This window comes from Aedes aegypti, chromosome 2 (assembly GCF_002204515.2).
Source record: "Aedes aegypti strain LVP_AGWG chromosome 2, AaegL5.0 Primary Assembly, whole genome shotgun sequence".
NCBI classification, from domain to species: domain Eukaryota; kingdom Metazoa; phylum Arthropoda; class Insecta; order Diptera; family Culicidae; genus Aedes; species Aedes aegypti.
Window position 1 is genome coordinate 118,250,703 of NC_035108.1, and position 23,112 is coordinate 118,273,814.

The window sequence follows — 23,112 nt, forward strand, 5'->3', positions numbered from 1 at the left end:
AAAGCAGTGAACTCGTTTTTCATTTCATAAATGTTGACTTAAAAGCAATAATTCAAAAATAGTTTATTCCATAAGACCATGTGGTTTACACATAAAAATTAACACAACGAAAATCGAAACACAGGAACAAAAAATATGTTCCCATTTTTTCAAGTTCCCCATTTTGTCAGCTCAAAATGCATCGACAGTGTCACAAAATCGGGTCTCCACTGTAGTTGGAAGATCCTGGGGAAGCACACGGGAGGGGTATTTATCTTCTTGTGGGGGTTCAGCAGATTTGCGTCTGCAAGTAGCAGCACCACCATCGAGTGTGAGATGGCTGCCCAAGGGAAAAGATAAACATTTGTTTTAATTCAATTTGCTCACAGATTTCCAGGGAAGTTTAAGTGGCTGACAGCGTTGACAGGCAAAACGGGACCACAAATTCTGTGAAAGGGCTGTACGATGATTGAGTCATGTTTCGAAGGAGGTGCAGCTTCTGGGGAGACTGGCTGACTTGGAGCAGACTTGGAGAGAAATGGCTTCTTGCTTCCTTGCGCTGTGCTTAGAAGATTGTTTGAAATAGGGTTAAAAGACGTTCGTCCTTGCCTCGGTCGATTACATATGCAGCGTTCTATGGTTGGCAGCTTTGTTTCATGGTAAATTGGAATATCTAATGGTTGTAAAGCGGTTGGAGAATTTAAATTGGTTTCAAGCCACTTTTACCAAAGACAGAGGTGAAATGAGATTTGTTTTGCAATGTAATGGTGCATTCTTTGGAGAATACTCGTAATAGAGTGTTTGAAAAAAAAAATTGTTATGTGAAGTTTATCGGTAAGAGAACAATAAATGATTATTGTTCAATGCAGATTGCAGATCCAAGCTGGCAAACGTCCTCAATGCGTTCTACTTTGTTACAATGACAACTATCAGACAAAAATCAGAACGAAAACACCAACTTTATAGTCAGATAGTCTTAGGTCTTTTAAACAAGTGTTGAATTTTTTGTGTGGACAAGTTTTGTGTCCCAAGACAATCCGGAACAACTCTGGGACCTCTTGGATTATAATCCCAAATTTCCCGTACTTTAAAATAGAAGTTTTTTGGTAAGTTCTGAAATTTTCACTAAAATCTAACAAGTAAAGGTGCTGCAGATTTTACAATGTTTAAGGCATGTGAAAATAAAGAGCCAGATCCTATCCTTGGCACTTTTGATTCACTTCGGCAGTGGGGTTTTTTGAAAGTTTCTGAGCTCATATTTGGCCACATTGAGTTGTATTGAAGTGTTTCTTGTTGCAAAGTTTCTGACAATTCAGCCGAGAAAAACTTCCCATGCCAAAGTGAATCACGGAAGTGCCCAAGTAGCTCTGCACCCTATGTTAACTGGATGACTGAAAAGAATTTCAGCTTTTCTTGATTCTAAGTCGTCATCGTTTGATGATTTTTTTTTCTTTAGATAAGAAAAGCTAGCTGTGTTATGCACTTATAACTATGCACTCGCTCAAAGCGCACTCCCTTAATGCATCAACATCATCATCGACACCATCGCCGCTTCCACTGGATCTGATTACTTTCTGTTTCTACGGTGCGGCGCGTGAATGCGGTATGCGGTGACAACTACCCCCAACGCCCATAGAATACGAATGTTTACAATCAGCGAACACGTGGTTAATCTGCATAACAAATGCGCTCGCGGAGTTTCAGCTTGATCGTGTTTGGTTTGGCTTGTGCTCGAGTCCAGACTCGAAGAGAATGGAGATTTAATAGGGTCCTAATTTTGAATAAAATATTGATTCTATTCAATAACATTATACAGGCTTCAAGTGCGTGAGACTTTGTTTGTGAGAATCACCGAAAAGAAGCACACGATCATCGTTTTGACGTGTGCTTGAAATGAGACTTCTCTCTTCTCTCTCTTTTCTTGTTTGTCGCATCGCACGTACATAGGAAACCCGAGCGCTGTGCGACTGCATCGTTTGTCGCATTTAGCAATGTGTGAACCGCATGCCACCGTAGCGCATGTATCGTCTCATGAGACTTAGCTCATGAGCCTTCCATATGTACGAGGCAGCTGCATAAATGTGTAGTAAACGAAGAGCGACTGCCGATCGGTATTCTAGGAGCATTTTCGGAACTGGAATGTTTTCGAAATCACCGAGAACACTGACAATACAAGTACACCGCAAAGTAATCCGATCCTTGTGAAAAAAGTTATCAAGCATTTACTATTTGAAAATTTGCCTAATTTTGTTATTATATAATCAACGTCACCTTGACAGCTGGTTTTCATTGAATCACTTTTTTCACAAGTGTCGGATTGTTTCGTGGTCTTCGGCAATGTTTTTCATCGTAAAAGTACCTATCGAGGACTATTTCTAGAATTTTTATAGAGGACAATTTGCGACTTCTGACGATTTTTCTTAGTAAACGTTACTTTTTTTTTTTTACTTTGAACGGCTGGCGTTAAATTATAGTTTCACTGGTCGAGCTGAAATTTTGCACAGCGATTATGGGACCCAAATGCAATCCAAAAAGTGAACTGAAGCGATAATCTGAATTTTGTCCCACGCTACTGCCAAATGTTCAGCTTGCGGGCCGCGTCTAACCCACGACTTAATTTCGTGCGGCCGCGAAGGTCTCGAACACTTTTCTTTTTTTTTTGACCCGTTCACTATTCTTCCAATCTGTTTTAGTTTTACACTATTTTTTTCGAATCCAATATTTATGATTTTAACCCGTATCCAACCGGGTTAAGAAAAATAAATCAAAAAATTCTCGTAAAGCTATTTTTTGCAATTTCTCATCGTAATAGGCTGTTTTTCATCATGCCAATCTGTCATGAAATGGCCTACTTTCCTGCACTGAAGTATGCAGTTCGGGAATAGTCATTACGCAACTGAAACCAGTGCTGTAATGATTCATTACGCAACGCTTTCTCATTACGCAACTGTTTGGAGTTGCGTAATGAATCATAACAAAACAATTTTTCAGAAATTGTAAAATAAAGGTAAATGCATTTCGATATGACTTCTGATACCCTCAAGTGGTCTTCTACGAAATTGCAAAAAATGTTGTACGTAACTCGTTGCAGAACTCGATTTTTACAGCACTCGTCGTAATTATCCTACTCGGCAAGCCTCGTATGATAAATTTACGACTCGTGCTGTAAAAATCATTATTCTGCAACTTGTTCCGTAAACTACTATTCTTTTCGATTTGCAAACTTCTTTCACTATATGAAATCAAAACTCTTCTATTTTCCTATGCTGGGGAAAGTGGTCCAAAATTTTGCCTGTGGCCGGAGTTATTCCGGTGTCCTCCTGGGTCAAGTCGGATAAAAAATTGATCAACTTCCTTTCCCGAACAGTTTTATAATACTAAACTGTCATTTAACAACTCAAGTTTTGTAGCAACAGTCAATCGTGCAACATGAAAGATATTCAAGTGATTTAAGGAGTCACTTTCACGGAAGCTTCCTTGAAAAACTGAAATATGCCTTCCGGAAGATCCGGAGCATCCGTAAAAGTGGTAAAATCGTTGAAAATAACTTGGAAAGCCGCGGTTTTTTCAATCTCACTAGTTTTTAACATACATAGACACAGCCAATGCTTTGAGGGCATAAAACCATATATGGCCATTGGGGGCTCACCGGAAGATCCGGAATATCCGGAAAAGTGGACAATTCGCGTAACTTATCCCACAACGCCGCAATTTTTGAAAATTCATTGTTTTAACTTGCCATCAGTATTAAAGCCACCATGTGACTCTAGTTGGCTACTGTATGGTTCCCCGAACGTTCCGGAACGTCCTTAAAACTGGCCTTATTATGGAAGATGTCTTGGAAATTCTCGTTGATTTTTTTTTATTTCACTAGTTTTCTACATTCAAGGACGAAACTAATTTTTCGAACGCTTTATGATCAGCTATGGCCACTTGGGGGTTTACCGGAAGATCCGGTCGGTCCAGGATATTTTCGTAAAGAAAATTTCCTTGACTTTCCTGGGCATAGAGTATCATCGTACCTGTAACACGATATATGTACGAATGCGAAAAATTGCAAATTTTCCAAAGAAAGCTCTCAGTTAATAACTGGGGAAGTGCTCATAAGAACACTATGCTAAGAAGCACGCTCTGTCCCAGTGAGGACGTTAATGCCAAGAAGCAGAAGAAGCTCATTACGCGTGGAATTTTATGGATACATAATTTTATGGATCCACGTGTTTAGGTGGGATTCGAACAGGTTTTTTTTTTATAATCCTGGGCAAGATTGTAATCTTATTCAAGATTTTGATAGAATCTTAAATGATAGATTTTTTAGCAGATTTATTTTAAAATACACACTGAAAAGCCTGATGACAATTTTCATAAATTTTGAGTCATGCTCTCACTACATCCTAAGCTGGATTTTGAATAATACTAAGTCTGATTCTGAAAGTGTTTTTTTTTATCTTTGGAATCATTCTCACAGTCTACAAAAAAAATTACGATAGATCCTTCAAAATATTCTTGGTAAGATTGTTACATAATTTCGAAAGGGACTTTTGAAATATCCAGCGTCAGAATATTTAGCAGCAATTGGTTTTTCTAGTAATAAAAAAAAAGATTTTGTCAGAATTCATGCGAACATGTGTGCACTTAAAAAAGTAGCTCGCTCCACACAATATTTTTTCTGCGATTTGGCTCGCAGTTTGTCGTATGGGATTTCATCAATGGATTGCATTTTTCTTCCATGTCCACAGTTGATCAGCAAAAGTAATTTTATTTTATTTTGTATGGAGAAAAGCATCTAACATCAAATTTCTCGAGTAACGAAACTGTGACTAGGCTGACCATAAGCAAAACGGGACAAATGAAGAACAAAAAAACGGAACAATCTTGAAAGACGAAACGTACTTCAATTGTTGTTGTCCCAATCTATTCAACTAAAATCTTAAGTAAACATGGCTGAAGGTTAGTAAATATATTTTATGAGACAAGAACACCATAATTTGTATTTGAATCTGAAGAATCAGCACGTTGATTTTGTCATAAAAAACTAACGTGTTCACGCTATATCATGCATAGACCCGTAATAAAATCCAACATCAAAAAGAAAGCAAGCCGAAAACATATCCTGTTATCAGCATCAAGTTGATGTCAATATTTGATATCAATTTGATATTATTATATTCAATATCATATTTTGTTTTCGTTTTATTATCTTTTTATTTTACTTTTTTATGTAACAGTTTAATATAACTATATATTATTACTGTTTCATCTTTAAAAGCTATGACATAAAACAATATAATGCATTCATCTTTTTGCAGGCTTGTTTTGGTATCAAACAAAAATATTAATATCTCAGTAAGTTCTCAATTTGTCCTCATTGATAGCAGAACTGTTTTCAATTTGCTGTTACTGATAGCGAAAACAGTTTTCAATTTGATTTCATTTCTGCTCTCCGTTTTAATATTCTAACCGTTAAAACGACCAAAATGACAACCAACTGAGTTATCAAAATCCGCGACATTACAACATCAAAATAAGTTTTCAAAATGATCTCAAGCTTTGTTCGGGACTTGTTTCTAAGTGTGTTCTTTATAAGGTCTGAAAGATACAGTTGCAAAAAATATAAAATCTTCTAATCCTATGTTGTATTGGCTACCAGACTCTACACCAGAGCAAATTTGTGTTAAAAATAATATAAAATATTATGTGTAGTTCCCAAGATTTTGTTCAATTGTTATATTGAAAACCGGAATATATACGATTGTTGAGCATAAAGGCGTAAAAGTGACATGTTTGCTTGCGTCTTTATGAGCAATTTATGTACATTTTACAGGGTTGTTCATGGAAAATAATGAAATTGGTGCTTGAGACAGTTTTGCGATTATGTTTATATAATATGTCATTTATGTAAATTACAGCTCTTTTAGCTAAGAACAACTTTCCCTTCCATACTGAGGTGCTGAAATGGCTTGATTTTACAGATTTGATTTTTGTCTCGCATCTCCTTGCATTCAACGCACTGTGGAACGTCTCGTACAATGGGGCTGTGCACAAGGATTATTCGCTTTCCTTCGCTCCTTCATGAAATTAGTAAACAACAATGCCAGTAAAAGTCAAAATGCCATACAAAATCGAAACAATGCAGAGCCCCATACAGTTCAAACCGTTGTAAAACAAAAATAACGCGCTAAGTTTTTGGAGCTTTGAAACCAGTACCTATCACATGAACAGCGCATGAGATATGTCACATATCGGATAGCGCATGAAACGGCACATGTGCAGTCAAGCACGTGTACACATTGCGACAATGTTGCGATGAGATTTTACTTTGTGAGACACATCGGAATATTGAGAGCATGCGATTTGTCGCACTCATAACAGTTTAGTTGTGTACGCTCTGTTTGTGTCGCTCTCGATAATACAAAGAGAAATGCGACAGCCGATCGCATTGCTCACGGTCTCATCGGTGCGGTCGTGAGATTTCGGGAAGCCTGACATTATATAGCGTGTTCTTGCTTCTGCTTTGGTAATTTTTCTGCTCGAATAGCAACTAATTTATTATTATATTTCGATTTAAAAAATGAGTTAAATTTATAAACTTGACACTTTTGACACCTTGACGTTTACATTGTTGGCAAAAATGCCACAGGGGTTTTGAATTTGAATCAAAATGTTCCTATCTGACATTTCGGAAGGTACAGTTGTGTTCAGAATAATAGTAGTGAAAGCCGATTTCCATACAAAATGCCCAACTTTGGCATGCTGTAACTTTGTTTTCATATGAGCAATCGGCATGAAATTTTGACAGTGAACTACAAATATGCACAAATTCATTATCACAAAATTTGTAAATTTTCACACTACCGGCTAAAAAATTAAGCACCAGGTGAAATCGCTCAAAATAATAGTAGTTTTTCTTTTGTAAATTTTTTATTTTTTTTTCCTTACTTTTATTTGATAGGCACTCCGTGCTCTTGGCCACTACTATGCCGAGTATCAATCTATTTATAGTTCATATTGCTATTTCTCTCATTCCGAGCAGGTAGAGGAGAGTGCTGTCGTTCGTCCAATCCATATCCATATCGAAGTCCATTGGTGTGCGGTGGTTCATTTTGCCATGTTTCCGTGTCGTGTGAGGCAACAGCCTACAAAGAGGGTCAGTGTGTCTCAGTCACCATCCGATACTGACGAAGGATGGTTGTGTTCCCCAATACACGGTCCTTCGTGCGGCGTCTTCTGGTGGCTGGACGGAGTTTTTGTGTGGGGGGATTGGGAATCGAACCCATGATCTTCCGCTTGGCGAAGCGAAAGCGTAACCTCGAGGCTACGGGACCCCCCTATGTAAATTTTTGTTCAGCAAAAATTTAGTAAAAAACTGTATTGTCTATACATTTAAAGCTTGGGTGGAAATGGCTGAAACGATGTGTAAAGAAAAATTCTAAAACTCAAAGTACAGCAGATATTTAAATTATTAAAACTACTATTATTTTGAGCGATTTCACCTGGTGCTTAACTTTTTAGCCGGTAGTGTGAAAATTTTCAGATTTTGTAATAATGAAATTGAGCATATTTGTAGTTCACTGCCAAAATTTCATGCCGATTGCTCATATGGAAACAAAGTTACAGCATGCCAAAGTTGAGCATTTTGTATGAAAATCGGCTTTCACTACTATTATTCTAAACACAACTGTACCTACGCGGAAAACAAATTTCATCAGAAATTTAAGTTTAAATCAAATGTGGCAAAATCTAAAAATCAGAAAAATATGTTTTTTTGGACTGAAACCAATGCATAACATTTATAAAATGTGTAAATATGTATTTCTGGCCTAAGCTGAAGCGTTTGACAAATTGGGTTAGGCCTTTAGAACCCTATTCAACTGAATAGTAACCTGGTTCGGTTGTTGGTTTATTCCCCGACAGTCAATCAGCGTTGTTTGGTGGTCTGGAGGATTTAAAAAATCTGTCAATGCAGTACCCAGACGGTTTCCAGAGGCAATCGAGCACGTCTTTCTGCGCTGCTACCGATTTGGGGCACCGGTCGAATTGAAAAAGGACGGCATAGGAAATGCCGATGAGTGCGAGATTGTCTTGATTGCGCGAAACAAAAACGGTCATCCAAGCAAAAGGCAAACGTTGCATTTTTCAATGGCAGTGAATCACGGTCTGTATATTTTATTGAATTGTGGATCAAAATAGGTCGATACAGGCAATATATGTTATTTGAATCTCGTGCTAGATGTTTTGTTGAAGTTGTACACTTTTCAAGTTATAACACAAAGTTTAAACGAAAGGTATTTAAATATCAGGTATTGTAAATGAATCAACACAATTCATGTTAAATTTTGAGTACCATCCTGATCCGCATTCCGGACACTCTATTTTGTATGGGAAACATTTCATATGAAATGTTTCAAAAATTACCCATTTGAAAGTTCGTTTTCATGAGTATTTTCCATAGATATGTGTGTAAATTTAAAATGCTCAACTGACTTGGACGTCTGTCTAATGGTTCGATGAGTTTAAACAAAGATTAGACTTTTCAGAGTATGCTATTCACAAGTTATCCGGAGTACGAACCACTCGAAAAGAAAGTGTTTTCAAAGCTTGATTACGCTAATGTTTCATACAGAATGATTTGTAACATGCTATTTGATTAGTTATTGGCCATAAGTGACTGTAACTCGAATAAAAACGATAGCTACTTTATAGGTGATTTTCTACGTTTCCCTAGAGTTATTACCGTTTCATCTCAAATTCCGAACAATGACGTTTCCACAATTGAGTTTGAAACCAAACGATAATTGAAAATCTTCATGCTTCTGTGTTAATCTTTCTCATAAAACTTACTATAAACTTACTACATAAAGATTTATTGAAGGGCAGTTTAGTTTTGTACTTACACGCTACAGACAGAGAAGAAAACCCCAGGGGAAAAAATGCACAAATCAGTAAAAAATCATGTAAAATAGTTCAACTTTAATTCTAATTATGTACTCAATGTTGGACATAATCCAATCCGATTTCATCCATTTTTAACAATGTTCAACGATGTTCAAATCAAGTCGGGTGAGATGATGGAGAAATTACGTTCGTGGTTTTCACTTGATAGACCAGGGTCTGAACTCCGATCATTTAATTTTTTTGTTAATTATTTATGTCGATTCTTTCGATTTTTAGACCATTTTTCAAATAGCGCTAGCTGGTTTGGGCGTTCAAAAGATGTGATTCTTCACCATATTTGAGAACTCCAAAATCTTTTATCCTGAATACCATGAACCCGAATTACATTTCTTCGAATGTACTGGTAAGAATTCGATGATGCCTTGAGAAATTATAGGGAGCTTCCTACCTTCTCGCATGGAAAAATGTTCAATGTACATTCCTCTAGAAATTGCTTTTAAATTTCTGAAGATGATACTATAAACTACAGTACCACATTGTTGAAGAAATTGTTAGGGCATTACAAAAAAGTATTCTTTGAAATTTTCTGGTTTGATTATTGGAGAAATTCAGAATGAAAAATATTGTTGCAAAATGCTTTAGAAAAGTATTCGTGTTAATGGTCTTCGGGCTAGTGGAATTCAGGGTTATGGCACAAAAGCATTAAAAATGAATTGTTGAGAAATCGCTGAAGATTCGTAGAAAGATATGCAAATATTTTCTGACAAATTTCGGAAACTGCTGGAGTACGGATAGAGCATTAATTTTCAATCCATTCATCCAATTTTGGACTGCTTTGTATGAAAATCTGATCAATTGGCAAACATTTCTTAATAAATCTTCGAGCTTCGAGTCGAGTCTATTACACGACACTGAAGACGCCCTTACAGTTGAGGTCGAAATACACGTATCTGTCAAAGGATACAAACTCCAGTGGAATCAAACGGTATTGTACTAAATTCAGTTTTCCATTTACACACACATTTCTTGCTCTAATTCTTGAAGGATTTCACTTGAGAGATTTCGTGGCGAATCCATCGTCCATTCTTCCTGAATGGATTTATTTTGAGATAATCAGTAATTCTGTCCACTGGCATTTTTTTCGTATAAATCTGAGGACCTCTCAAAATAATATTGTTTGCAGATGCCTTGCAAGATCCAATGCCTTACCTTCAAAATTATATTCTGAATCTTCGGCAGGGCCGCTTTTCTGGTATTACAACAACTAGTCCAACGTAGTCTGCCGAAAATCTGGGTATCAAAAACTTGTTCTTGGATTAGTTTTTTTTTGCATGTATTTATTATTTCTCAAAAGTTTTTAAAACCGAAAATTCGTGTGCTCTTTTGAATTCAAATCACACCAAATGAGAAACCTCAAAATTTGAGCCAAAAATATTATGATTTAAAGGTGACGCGAGCGACTTGAACGTGAATTTTTTAATTATCAAATATGACTTTCAATGAAGTATTTATAGTGTTGTTATTTTCTAACCAATTTTAAAGCTTTTAGCGTCATTCTTTTCAAAATATTTGTTTTTAAAATTTGTGGAACCGATTCCTAATCTTTTACATGATTCAGTAGCCATTTTACTTGTTTTTAAGCTGTGTATACAACACATTTGAATAATAAATTGTTTTGACTAAGTTATTAGCATAGCATAGACTAACTGTACATGTCAATGGTTGCTACTCCGTGATTGATCGGAACTGGCAAGAATTGCACTGGGATCCAAATGAATAAGGGATGGGAGTTTCCGCTTACTCTCAAAGTGCAATTTTAGCAGATCTAATATTATTGATCAATAACGGCGCCGGCCAAGTCCTCACAGTCAGTTGGGATGGGGAAGGAATGTTAGGGTGTAATGATTGTTGCTTCTAGAGACCGAGAATACCTCTGCATCTCCACAATCACCACGGGAAGTGAGGGAGGAAAAGATCTGGGAGTCACCCCTGGTCGGTGATGCGATCCATGGACAAGGGGGAAATATACGACATATATTGAAAGCTAGTTTTGGGTGAAGCTTTAAAAAACACGTCAACATCTATAATGTCGAACAATTCAAAAGACTTTTATTAATGACGAAAATTGAAAATTACATGTGTATATTTTAAATCATATGAAACAGGAATAATGCCGACACTTGTAGTGACGAACCATACATAGTTTGTTTGAAAATTACATATGAGTATTACTGTGCATTTTGTCTCGATATGGTAGAAGTTTAAAAAAATACGTCAACATTCACAATGTCGAACAATTCAAAAGGTAATTTTTAATAATGTCAAAAAGAGAAAAATATATGTATATTGAGATTGTATAAGAAAAAAGCCGACACTTATAGTGACGAACCATACAAAGTTTGTTTTAATATTACATAAAAGTTACGCTTGCAAGAAAAAATGTTTTATCATAAGCATGAAACGAATTCACCAGTTACCATTACCATCATCGACTGAACACAAAACTGACACTGACAGCAAAACTTCTTGGCGTCTCGAAAACAAACCGTCTTGCTTGGGTCTTTTCAAATTCCTACCCAGCAAAACGCTCCAAAACAGGAAAAAAAATCGGCGTCGAAACCACGCGCGAACCCGGGAGCAAAACCGAACTGTCCTGCTTGGGCTTCACGAAGCACTACCCAGCAAGACGCTCCAAAACAGGAAAAAAAAAATCTCCGGCGACGAAAACACGCGCGAACCCGGGAGCAAAATCTATCGGACCACCATACAGAGCGTTAAACTTTAAAGCCATTTTTCTCAAAATATGAAAAATGTCATTTGGTCCACTCTGACCTAACGCCGACCATATGTCGTCACAGTAACCGGGCGGAAAACTGCATCCTCCGTGTGGGTTTGGGGTTGGAAAACTCGCGAGAGCCAACAAGAGAGAGCATCTCGTTCGCTCTGCTCATCTAATTAGTGTGCATCGTTAACGAAACACAATAGAAGGTACGGTTCGACCGGCGCAATTGATGTTCCACAATTTTTTCATAGATTTAATATTGATAAGAATTCAAAAAAGATTCAAAATTGGTTTGAAAATAACAAAGTTATGAAAACTTTACTGAAGTTCATATTTTGTAATTGAAAAGTTCACCTTCAAGTCGCTTGCGTCACCTAGAAATCTTAATGTTTTTGGCTCAATCTTTGAGGTATACATTTAAAAAGTAAAGCTTTGTGGGAATATTATAAATTGATTTGCTCTAAGGAACACTACATAATCTCTAATTGTTCACAATATCGAATAATTTACATGACTGGTCACAGCCTACACGGAAAAACCATTTTACCTAATTTTTGAGTTCACTTTACCCAAAATCAAGTATATCGATAATTCTCTCGACCCTAAATCTCTCGGTATTCTCTCTCTTCCCCACCAATGTTGTCAAAAATAGAGAGAGCTGCACCTACCCAATGGGGGTAGTTTGGCCCAATAAGCTAAATTTGGGTAAATTCATTATTCTCAATCTTGGGTTGAATGAACTCAATTTTGCGTTGATAAACCCAATTGAAGTAAATTTTTCTTTGCGTTGTTTTGCGTTGAAACAACTCAAATTTGAGTAGAGCTGCGTTGCCGGGTATACTTTCTATGAAAAATCTCTGAAATCTCTATTTTAATCAAAATGGTCTGTTAAGTCCCTTTTTGTCTTATTCTGCTTCCATTCAATTCCGATGCCAAATTCTACAAGCTCCAAAGAATTTTTCAGAGACTATAACACAATTTTTCTATTGATTCTTCAAGAATTTCTTCTCAGATTCCTGCAAGAAAAGCTTCAGGAATTATCATAGTGATTTTTCCAAGTATTTCTTTTGGAATACCTTCAGGAACTCCTAGAGAACCTTCTAGAGATTCCTCTGCCAATGGTCCAAGAATTTCTTTTAGCGAATTCTCAAAGATGGTTTTCAAATTCCTCTATTCACCAGATTTTGCTCCAGCAAAATCTTCAGCCCTTCAACGCTACTACATAGCTCCTGTTATATGCTTAGGGATTACTTTGAATGTTTTTCCGGAGGATATTCTATGATTTCCTCTAGATAATTTTTCAGTAATCCTTCAACTGAATTCTCCAGTTGTAACTCTTGGAGATCATCCAAAAATTTTTACAGAAATTCTCCCAAAAAAATCCTCAAAGTTTTCTAGAATTTTGAAGACATTCGTTCTATGATGTTTTTTTCTGGAAACCCTACAAGAATTCCTATGTCATTTCATCCACTGTTACACACGAGAACTGCTCCAAAATCTTCTCGAAGGGTTATTTGAGAATGTCTATTAGGAACTTCGCCAAGATTTTTTTTTTTAAATCCGGCCTGTGATTTATCATTAGGGTCATTAAGATATTTTTCTAGTAATTTCTTCAGTACCGTCGTTGGGGGTGACAATGGGTCAAAAAGGGATATGTGCGATTTATTTTTTGAATAACTATCGCAATTTAACTCCAATAAACTTCAAATTGGTTGTGTATGTACTTTGATGGTACATTAACAACTGTTCAAAAAATTTAAGACAAATATTTATTCACAGCGGCACCACAAGTGAATGAAAAATGACCCAATCTCACCCCAGAGAGGGGGTGACATTGGGTCACTGTAATTGAAATAACTTGTTTTTGAGAATATGATTTCAAAACCATTCACAACTGAAAAATATTGACAAAAAACGATGCAAACAAGACAAAAAGATATCTAAGATGTTTCACAAGTATGATAAACCCACTTAAAAGAAAGATTATACTGAAAATTGAAGAGCTATGAGAAAAAATATGTAAACCCAACATATATCGTCAAGTTTACATAAATTTTCTTGGTTTTTCCCTCAAATTGTCTTTAAAGTCTCATCCCCTTTGCTATAAAACCCTTCCAGTTTTCCCAAAGGTGTACTGAAACAGTGATTATTTTAAACTTTCGCAAATAGTTAAATTTCGGTGCGACATTCCACGATCAATAAATTTCAGGCAGAAGTTGACGTCATAATCCCAGTATTTCAGCAATCCAATTCATTTGTACTTCCGTGAGATGTTTCTATTATATGAAAACACTTATAAATAATCAAATTTAGAAAAAAAATACCCTTTTGATAAAAATTTACGATGTTGCTGCGCACGAAACACAGTTGCTGGTTTGAGAAGGTGTCAAAATGCGTTGTATTGTTATTCAATGCACGGAATACTCATGTAGACTTGTTTGATGTTTCAGAGATGCTGTATTTAGAAAGAATAAACACATCTTAATGAAAAAAGAGAACACCCGGCACCGTTAAATGTCAAAAAAGTGGACTTGGAATTTCATTTACTATCGTTCTTGCTTGACCCAATCTCACCCCCATTTTCAATGTTTTAGACATCGTACCGAAAAAAATGATTTTTTTGTGGGAAAATCAAACAGATTCCGGAAAATACCTGTGATGTGTAATGAAAAGACTTTCAACATTCTACTAATACAACGATAGAGGCTAGAGTACATGCGTGATACTTTGTACAGGAGAAATTTAATGTTGTAAACTTTATCTAGTTTCAACATGCAAGTTTATTGATGCAGTACACAAAAACTACTATTTCTAAAAATGTATATTGTAATGAATTATGTGTAATAATATGTTCCCTAACATATGAATTATTTATTTTAGTAATATCAGCGTTATTAGCTGAAATATTTCACAAAACATATTTTTCCGTTTTCACCCAATCTCACCCCCTAGACGCATAGTCACCCCCATTTTATAGAACGAGTACACTCCATTTTTTTAGGGATCCCGTCCGATATTTTTCAAAGATATCATTCAGAAAAACCTTTCGGGATGTTATCCAGATATTCGATTGATTCTTCTTTTTTTTCAATTATCTTAGCAATTTATCTAGGAAATCTTCCAAAACTTCTTCAAAAGTCCATATTTTTTATATTTGTTCACAAGATTTTCAACCCTAGGCTAGTTCATCTCAGGACTAACGGCTTCAGTTCCTTTCCAAAAGAAGTCGTCACTGTGACCATGACTAGTGACTATCTCTAAGTGGATTATTTCGATACGAACCCAGGCGTGAGAGGTATGTGTTATAAACACCACTCCAGATCTGTTCCCGGAGTCCGTGATTTCTTTTAAAAATCCTAACTACCCCATAATTTGTTTTGGCTACCAAGAAGACTTTTCAGCTCACAATTTCATATTAATGAAACTCCATGCTTAATATTGATATATTGATTTGAAAAAGTAAGTATTGGTTTGAAAAATATCCGAAAGGACTTAGGAACAACATGTCGAAAAACAAAACGTTGAAAGATAAAACGCTGTATTGAGAAAACAATATTTTCCAGATTACTTTTGTCACATCGTGTTCGAATATATATGCTATGAATAATTTTTGGCACAAAGTGATTTTTTTTAAATAGAATCATTCTTCTAAGAAATATATGTTTGCTTTCAATTATTTTTTTTCGACGTTTTGTCCCTTCGACGTTTTATTCTTTCGCTGTTTTGACAATTGACGTTTTCTCTTTCGAAGTTTTGTCACCTAATCATCTGCAAGAATCTTAGGACAATGTCTGATACAATATCTGAGGTAATGTATGTGATTATCCTTGGAAAGATCCAGATTGTATTCTTGATATATCCAAAACAGGAGGAATTTGGATGGTAAATAATCACTAAATGAACCCCTCAAGAAATCTTCGTAGTAATGTATCTCGAAGCAAGGTGTCTCTAAGGTTCCTATTTTAAAATTGCTATCAGCCCTGATATGCTAAAAAAAATCCAAAATGTTGTTATGTGCAACAAAACGACACCCTGAAGTTGCTTATTTCATCCATCCTCACAAGAAGATTTCCCAACGAACTGCATCCGCATTGCATGACATCATTACACTATGGCATTTTGGCAAACCCCTGCTCTCCAGCTGTGATTTACAGATTACGGTACCCTTGTGCCCTGCGTACATACATATGATATCATCCCGCGACGCCTTGCATCGACCTTCTTAGTCGGCTCATTCGAAAGCTGATCGGTTCGAATGTCTAGTTCTCCGTGTGTTGTCATCGCTTTATAGAACAAGCAACCGAGTGAGTGCCAACAACTCGTCCAACAAATCCATCAGTTAGCTTATCGTCAACCAAGCGTCTCCATCGAATCGTTTGAATTGCCGAAAAGCTTCTTACAGAAAGCTCCCATAGTTGAAAACTTTCGCCGAGTTGGATGTTTCCAAAAGGCATTTTTCTTCTGGTTTTGTCCTTGTTGGAAAGCACACATTTGCTCCATGATTGTATGAGTGCACTGACTGCGAAGGACTTTTAGCGTTCCCCAATGCGCATCCGCGAGGCGCATCTCTTCTAAGACCCACCAACTCTCATTGCAACACAGCTCCAATTGGACTGGAGGGTGTTATTATTGTTGGCTCTTCTCACCCATACACCTATCATGTTGCGAGCGGTAGTCTTAGCAGGATATTCCAACTTCGCCAGCTTTTTACCGAGGACTCCTGAGAGGAGCAGCTTCCGTTTTTTTCTCGGTCTATGTATCTGTTGGTGTGGTGACGTCGGTATTCCACCTTATTCCGCGCTCTGAATGGTAGTTGACAGGTAGTTTTGCTATTCTCGGGTCGATTCGTTGCGCTGTGTAGAAACGGGATTAGCGGAGATAGAGTATCTAGGTCCAGTGGAACGCATTTTCGACAAAGTTTTCGATTCGAGGGTGGTGGCAGTGATTTATTGTAGATATTTTGTGCGGAATTTGCAAGCTTGATTACCAATTTCACAAAAGGACTGACCGTTCTTTGTGATCCAGTGTTAACTTCGATAGTGGAGCAGAGGAAAAAATAAGGTTTGTCTAGTGGTATTGGTGCCATATTGGAGGGTGGGTTTTCTGCATCCAGTAGTCGCGCGTGTGTGTGTTTGTATGATGGATCACGGGAGGGAGGCAAACCTGGTCTCGACTATCAGTACTCACTCTCTGTCTATGTAATGCTCTAGGGGCTGGCTGAACGGGGATTGTTTTTGAAATGTGTCCTAGGGTTGTACTTTTGTTTTGGTATAAATTATTCAAATCCCATTTTTCGAATTTTTCAGATAGGTGTCGTAACATTGCACTATAAGATGATCGACAGTCATTTATATTCATATTGCAATCGTTACCTACATAATCATTTGATTTTTTAAGAAGACAGAAATTCTTTTTAAAATAGGAAGTTTCTATTTTGAATCTTTTGCTCTCAACATATGCCAGAATGATTATCAATAGTAAAGGGTGTACAAAATTTATGAATGGCAACCAAGTTTGTTCGTTAGTAACTCTTGTTCAAATTTTTCATACAATAACAAATGTTTAAATGTCAAAATTAGTAAAAACGGATAGAGTAACCAACGTATTAGATTTTTCCAAGATGTTAGATTTTTGTCTAGTTTTATGTAGACCTACGCTGCCGTTATACGTATGATTGCCCCATGTAACTTTTCGTTATTTTTGAGTTTTTGTAGCCAAATAGTTTATTTTAACCTATATTATTAGAAAACCATTTCAAAAAATATACTTTGTTCGGAGAATCTATGAAAAACATACCAAGTCAATTTGTCCCACTGTTGAATTTCTACGCACAACTGTCTCGCAGCTGAATTTCTACGTATATCTGCCCCACTATGTAATTCTCTGCATCAATCTCAAATAAACTACCAAATCTATAGGTTTTATTGGGCTGTGTAAAATTGTTTTCATATTATCTTTTTACTTTGGCTTTACATCCTATGTTGAACTTAATCTATTTCACACCATAAAGAACAATATGGTACTGTTCAAGGGATAGGCAAATTGAGCAAATTGAGATCAGTCATATTTCTTCTGTCACTTGTATTTTTGTGCAGTGTCAAGTATTGATGTCTTTATGTTGACGACTTTCCTAGAAACTAGAACCAATTGGAAACTGAATACTGGCGGACGTATTAAGCCATGCCATTTTCGTAAAACTGATTCCGGAAAATATGGTAAGTCATGTTTTTATTTACAAATTCAATCATGTATATATTATCCGGAACCATATTCAACGGGCATAATACTTTAAGAAGATTCCAGGAGAACCATTAGATGCATTTCGTTCTATCCCAAGTAACAATTTCAGTGCTTTTTGATCTTAGATGTTATTTATGGAGGTTTTATTAGAGATGTATTCATTCCTAACAGATTTAATGAAGCATTGCAAAGTGCCAAACGTTCTTTTCGGGTAAACCCACTTTTAAATGCTTTGTAGATATCTACAAGAGCTACCGTTAAAACTTATGTGCTGGCCACATTTGTTGATAATAAATTGTATTTCGAAGGAGCTGTGTAGTGTCTATTAAAACCTAAACATAAAACCTCATCTTGCTTGTCTTGTCAAGGCATGGGTAAAACTTCTAAGACTACACTAAGTCATGTTAAAGCCTTCTTAAATCTGAACTGTCTGATGCATGTTATTGGAATGCAGTCTGCTTGTGGTTATCAATATAATTATGTTGATAATGATAATCATGTAGTGAATTATGGATTAATCAGAACGCAAACATAGAATTGACAAATATTCCTCTCGAAGAATTAACAGATTACCGTATAAAGCATATTTTTCCCATGCTTGCCTGAACTTCCCGTTCTAGTGCACACAACAGCTGAACTACACGAAAAAAAGCTTTCATTTTTCAGGCACTTATCACTTACCGTTTTCTGCATCAGTACAACGAATCAAGCACAACGGGCTTCATTATAACAATCTAGTCCAATAAAACAGTTAGATGCATAACGGCACAAATTTAATAAAATGAATTGCATCACATAACTGAATCTTCCGATTTGTTTACCTTTTTGACAGCACTAGCTTTCCTGAGTGCATTAAGTTTAAGTCAAGGCTCCCAAAAAACCTATTTCTCTTAGTGCGGAACAAATATTCTGATTTAGGAATATTTTAGCCAGTGAGGGTTTTGCGCACGGGTTCTTAAGATCAAAAGCGTTTATGAATGATTATATTGTTCAGAATAATCACCAATTGATCTTAAACTATCCCAGACAAGACCAGCAAGGTTTAACTGGACGGAATCCATTTTTATTGTCGCCGTTTCGGATTGATAATTACAATATGCAATCAATTTATGATTGAGATAGCATGAAATCATTCTGAAAATGGAATGGAGTAAAATATTAGATAGCCAATAATGATGTCGTAACTGCGGCGCGTTGCTGTAAATCGAAAAATTTTATTTCATTTCACCAGTAAATTTTTATTGGCAGGAATTTAACGCGATCGTAAGGAAATTTTCTGCCACGCAAAAAATGATTATTTTAATTGATTATTATGAGTCGGCAGACATCATGACGGTTTCAATATCAAAAAAAAAAGGTTATGGTTTATAAACAACTTATCGGTTGATGTTTGTTCAATCATAAGGTCTTAACATTGGTTTTATTCCGTGTATTAGGATATCGTAAAAGATTTAATACCGCTAGTTGAGCTCAATAAAGCTATACAATAGCTCTTATGAATGTTTTATAGCATACTACAAGGGTAGATGTATTCATACGATACAAAACTAAGAAGTTTAGAAACAGTTTTAAGGTATAGTCTTAACAACCTCCTGTAGTGTGGGCCTTTTCGGGCTTAACGGAGTTTTATCAAAGGTTTATTAAGGTTATAAAGACTAATAAGTTCTAAAATGAGTTTTAACGATATGGTGGTAACAACAGCTTGTAGTAAATGAAAAAACTAAAAATGTTACTTGGGATAGTAGGATCCAGGTGCGCTGGCTGGGGATGCCGCACCGATGACACACTAAAACCAGCCCATTCATTGTAAGTGGTGTACAGAATGCATAGACATTACCCTTGGCCTCAGACCCTTTTCTCTTGAGTGAGTTTGGCACCGCTCAAACGTAAAATTAGTGTAAATAGGGTAGGTGTACCAGTTATGGACATAGTGGTTCCCTATTTCGCCATACGTGATTACTTTAATGTCTTCAAATTTTGAAAACTTTTGTTTGTTGTAGTAGTTAGACTTAAGATATATCTTAATGTTAAAACATTCAAAAAGATTTCAAATTGAAAAGTTATCAAAATTTCACATATGGCCAAATAAGGAACCACTATGGCCATAACTGGTACACTTTCCCTACTAGCATATTCGCACTTTTTCTTCTTCTTACCTACGACTTTTCCACAACTTTGCATTTAAACGCCTTTCTAACCACATTCATATAGATACAGCTTCACTTTGCTAAATGCCACATGAGCCTTCGTATCGACCCTCAACAAAGGCTTCATGATACACATCTTACATTTTCGGTATAAAATTCACGTCTATCAAGAACAGTGTGCTTGGTCAAAATCGGTCTGCTACAGTTAGTGGGACTCTTATGCGTAAAAATTCCCCCAAAACTTGGTATTTCTAGTCGTAACCGTCCCACTTTTAATTTCATAGCATAATTCATATATTTTCGTTAAAACCAACTCTTGACTCTAAAGAACACTCATTTCCTCAAATTATTGTGAAGAAATTTTTCAAATTTATCATAACCTCTATCAATACGGAGCATAAATGTGCCAACATCTTTAATCTTTAATGCGTATAACGGCAGCACGGTAGTAACTAATCTCTTAACAATCTCTTCCTTCAAAGTGGTTTTCTTGGCACTTAAAGCTTATATATGTAGAGCTTCGATTTATATAGCTACATTTTTTATACGTTTTATAATAATTGATTTGTTTCGTTCATGTCTTTTTTGCAGGTAAGATTTTGAACAAATACTAGAATGCTAAGGTATTCAACGGAGTGCAGGATTCCCAGCAAAGCTCAGGGATGTTGTGTAAGTATTGACAGTATCCTTCTTTTTCTTGGCATTAACGTCCTCACTGGGACAGAGCCTGCTTCTCAGCTTAGTGTTCTTATGCGCACTTCTACAGTTATCAACTGAGAGCTTTCTTTGCCAAATTTGCCATTTTTGCATTCGTATATCGTGTGGCAGGTACAATGATACTCTATGCCCAGGGAAGTCAAGGAAGTTTCCATTATGAAAAGATCCTGAACCGACCGGGACTCGAACCCAGACACCTTCAGCATGGCTTTGCTTTGTAGCCTCGGACTTTAACCACTCGGCTAAGGAAGGCCCCAGTATCCTGTTATGTGCATCTAGTCATTAGACATAATATCTATTTGGCTTAATGAAAGTTCGACATAAGGTAGCGTATAATTAAACCGATATAAATGCCTTTACTTGAAAAACTCGCCGAAAATAAATCGATGATACAATGACACATAATTAAACCAAAGGAATTCGGATGGGTCGTTTATTACTCTTAAACTAAATAAAACTTAAAAAAATCAACAATAAATGAATAACACAAAATTAGTTCGAATTCATAAAATCAGAATCTGTGTCTGTGCGAGAGAAAAGTTACGTTGTCTGTGCTTTTGGATCATATTAACCCAGAACTCATACTTCGATAACTTCACAAAATTAAAACGGATTCGCTAATCTAAAATTAGCGAATTTTTGAAACTTGGGATGCTTAATATTCGAAATATAACTGTTGTTTTTTTTTTAGATTAAATTGGTTAGGTCATAATATCAGGATCACAAATCATGGTTCCTGGAGTCATAATCATGATTCTTCATAAGCGTAACATCCAGCGTAAAAACACTAAGCGGTGTACTTTGCTTCAACTCATTCGATTCTATCACCCGTAATTCATGGTGAAGAAATGGTTGAGTGATAGAGTACGTGGCTTTCAATAAGAAGGTTCTTGATTCGAATCTCGGTGTTAGTGTTTCATTTATTTTTTATTTTGTCGATCATAAACGGATGCGCGGCTCAGCATTTTTGGTATTTGAATCATGATTCAGAGCAATCAGCAACAAAAAACGCGTGTGTTGCGTTACGGCAATCTGACTCATGATATCATGAGTCCAAATCATGGTGTATTTTCATAAGACGAAAACACGCTGGAATCATGATACCATGAGTCATAATCTTGTTTTTAGTATCTGATTTCTACCCGTGTAGCTCCTACCGAAGTCAAATCAAAAAGGGTTTCATTTTTTCCAAAATGGACATTTATGTTATGGTTTCATAATGCGAGAAGAACTTATAAGAAAAACTTAGTTTTTCGTTGTAAATATTAAAGCGTTCAATAATTGGCGCACCTCCAGGAGCTGTAGCCTAGTTTATTGGCTATGGAGTAAATGCCGCGAAATATGCAATGTTCATTGTTCCAGAATATAAACAAAACTGACCGAACAAAATGCAGTTTTAGCTCTTTCTTTGATATAATCATTATTTCATCGAATTATCATGCGAGTCAACTTCACGCAAAATCAATATTTAAAATGTGTGCATTAATTGGGCTCAAAGTGTGCAATAATAGGATATGGATGTTTTCAAAATGTGCAATAATTGGGTTTTGGCAAGGGTTTATGTATGTGGAAAAAAGTCAATCAAAGCATTTAAAAAGCACAAAAATCGATGGGAAATCTGATTGCCGAATATATTTGCCGGTTTTGATCGAAGTTCAGTTTAAGTTTAAGGGATTCTGACATATTTGACAGCTAAATTACTGACGCTGCTTCCTTAACCGTGAAATAATTGACAATTTTCCCTATATAAAATTATACGTCCCAGTTTGTTTCGCGATGTCATCAACAATCATCAACGTTCATAGAGACTCCATGAACATGAATAATTTGTAATCAAATATCAAGTATAGTATAGTAGTCAGTAATTATTATCCTGGTTGAGATAGAACATTGCAAATATAGATAAAGATTTCGGAATGATTTAGATGACATGATATCAGTGCTGTTAAACGTCAAAATTTTGGAAAATGAAAATGCCAATAGCTCTCTTCCAAACAGAACATAACATTGTCAAGTATGATGAACTGATAGTTATCATGAACTGTTCGGCTGTCAAAACGAACATGGATGAACTGTGTAATGTAATTTGCAGTTCCTTAAAACAACATCGATTTCAATTTTTTTTTTCAATATTATCAAATATTTTTTGAAATAGGATCGTAGCATTCAATTCAATTTCAATAGTGATTTATGAAAATGAAAATGTGATTATAAGTATTTTTACTGTAGATTTACGGGCAGTATGAACTGTTGGATGCTAAAATACCTGGGGAATTTCGGCTTCAAAAAACGTTGCCATTCATCTGCCTGGTACGAGCCGCAACAATTCCTTTGCGCGAAGGGCAATCCCAA

General features: G+C 36.1%; 2 protein-coding genes across 5 annotated transcripts in view; both read left to right on the top strand.

Moving 5' to 3' along the window:
• The window catches only part of LOC5564467 (neurocalcin homolog), a 497,420-nt gene that overhangs the window by 124,651 nt on the left and 349,657 nt on the right, over window positions 1-23,112 (top strand). The window lies entirely within an intron of this gene.
• LOC5564460 (neuronal calcium sensor 2) overlaps window positions 1-23,112 on the top strand; it is a 403,811-nt gene that overhangs the window by 108,098 nt on the left and 272,601 nt on the right. Inside the window, exon 1 of one of the 4 annotated variants that reach the window (XM_021842112.1) lies at window positions 16,443-16,717. The exons of the other annotated variants lie outside the window; for them this stretch is intronic. The gene's annotated coding sequence lies outside the window, so the exon portion shown is untranslated. Of the gene's footprint in view, window positions 1-16,442; window positions 16,718-23,112 lie in introns of those variants that run through there. 4 annotated transcript variants of the gene reach the window in all.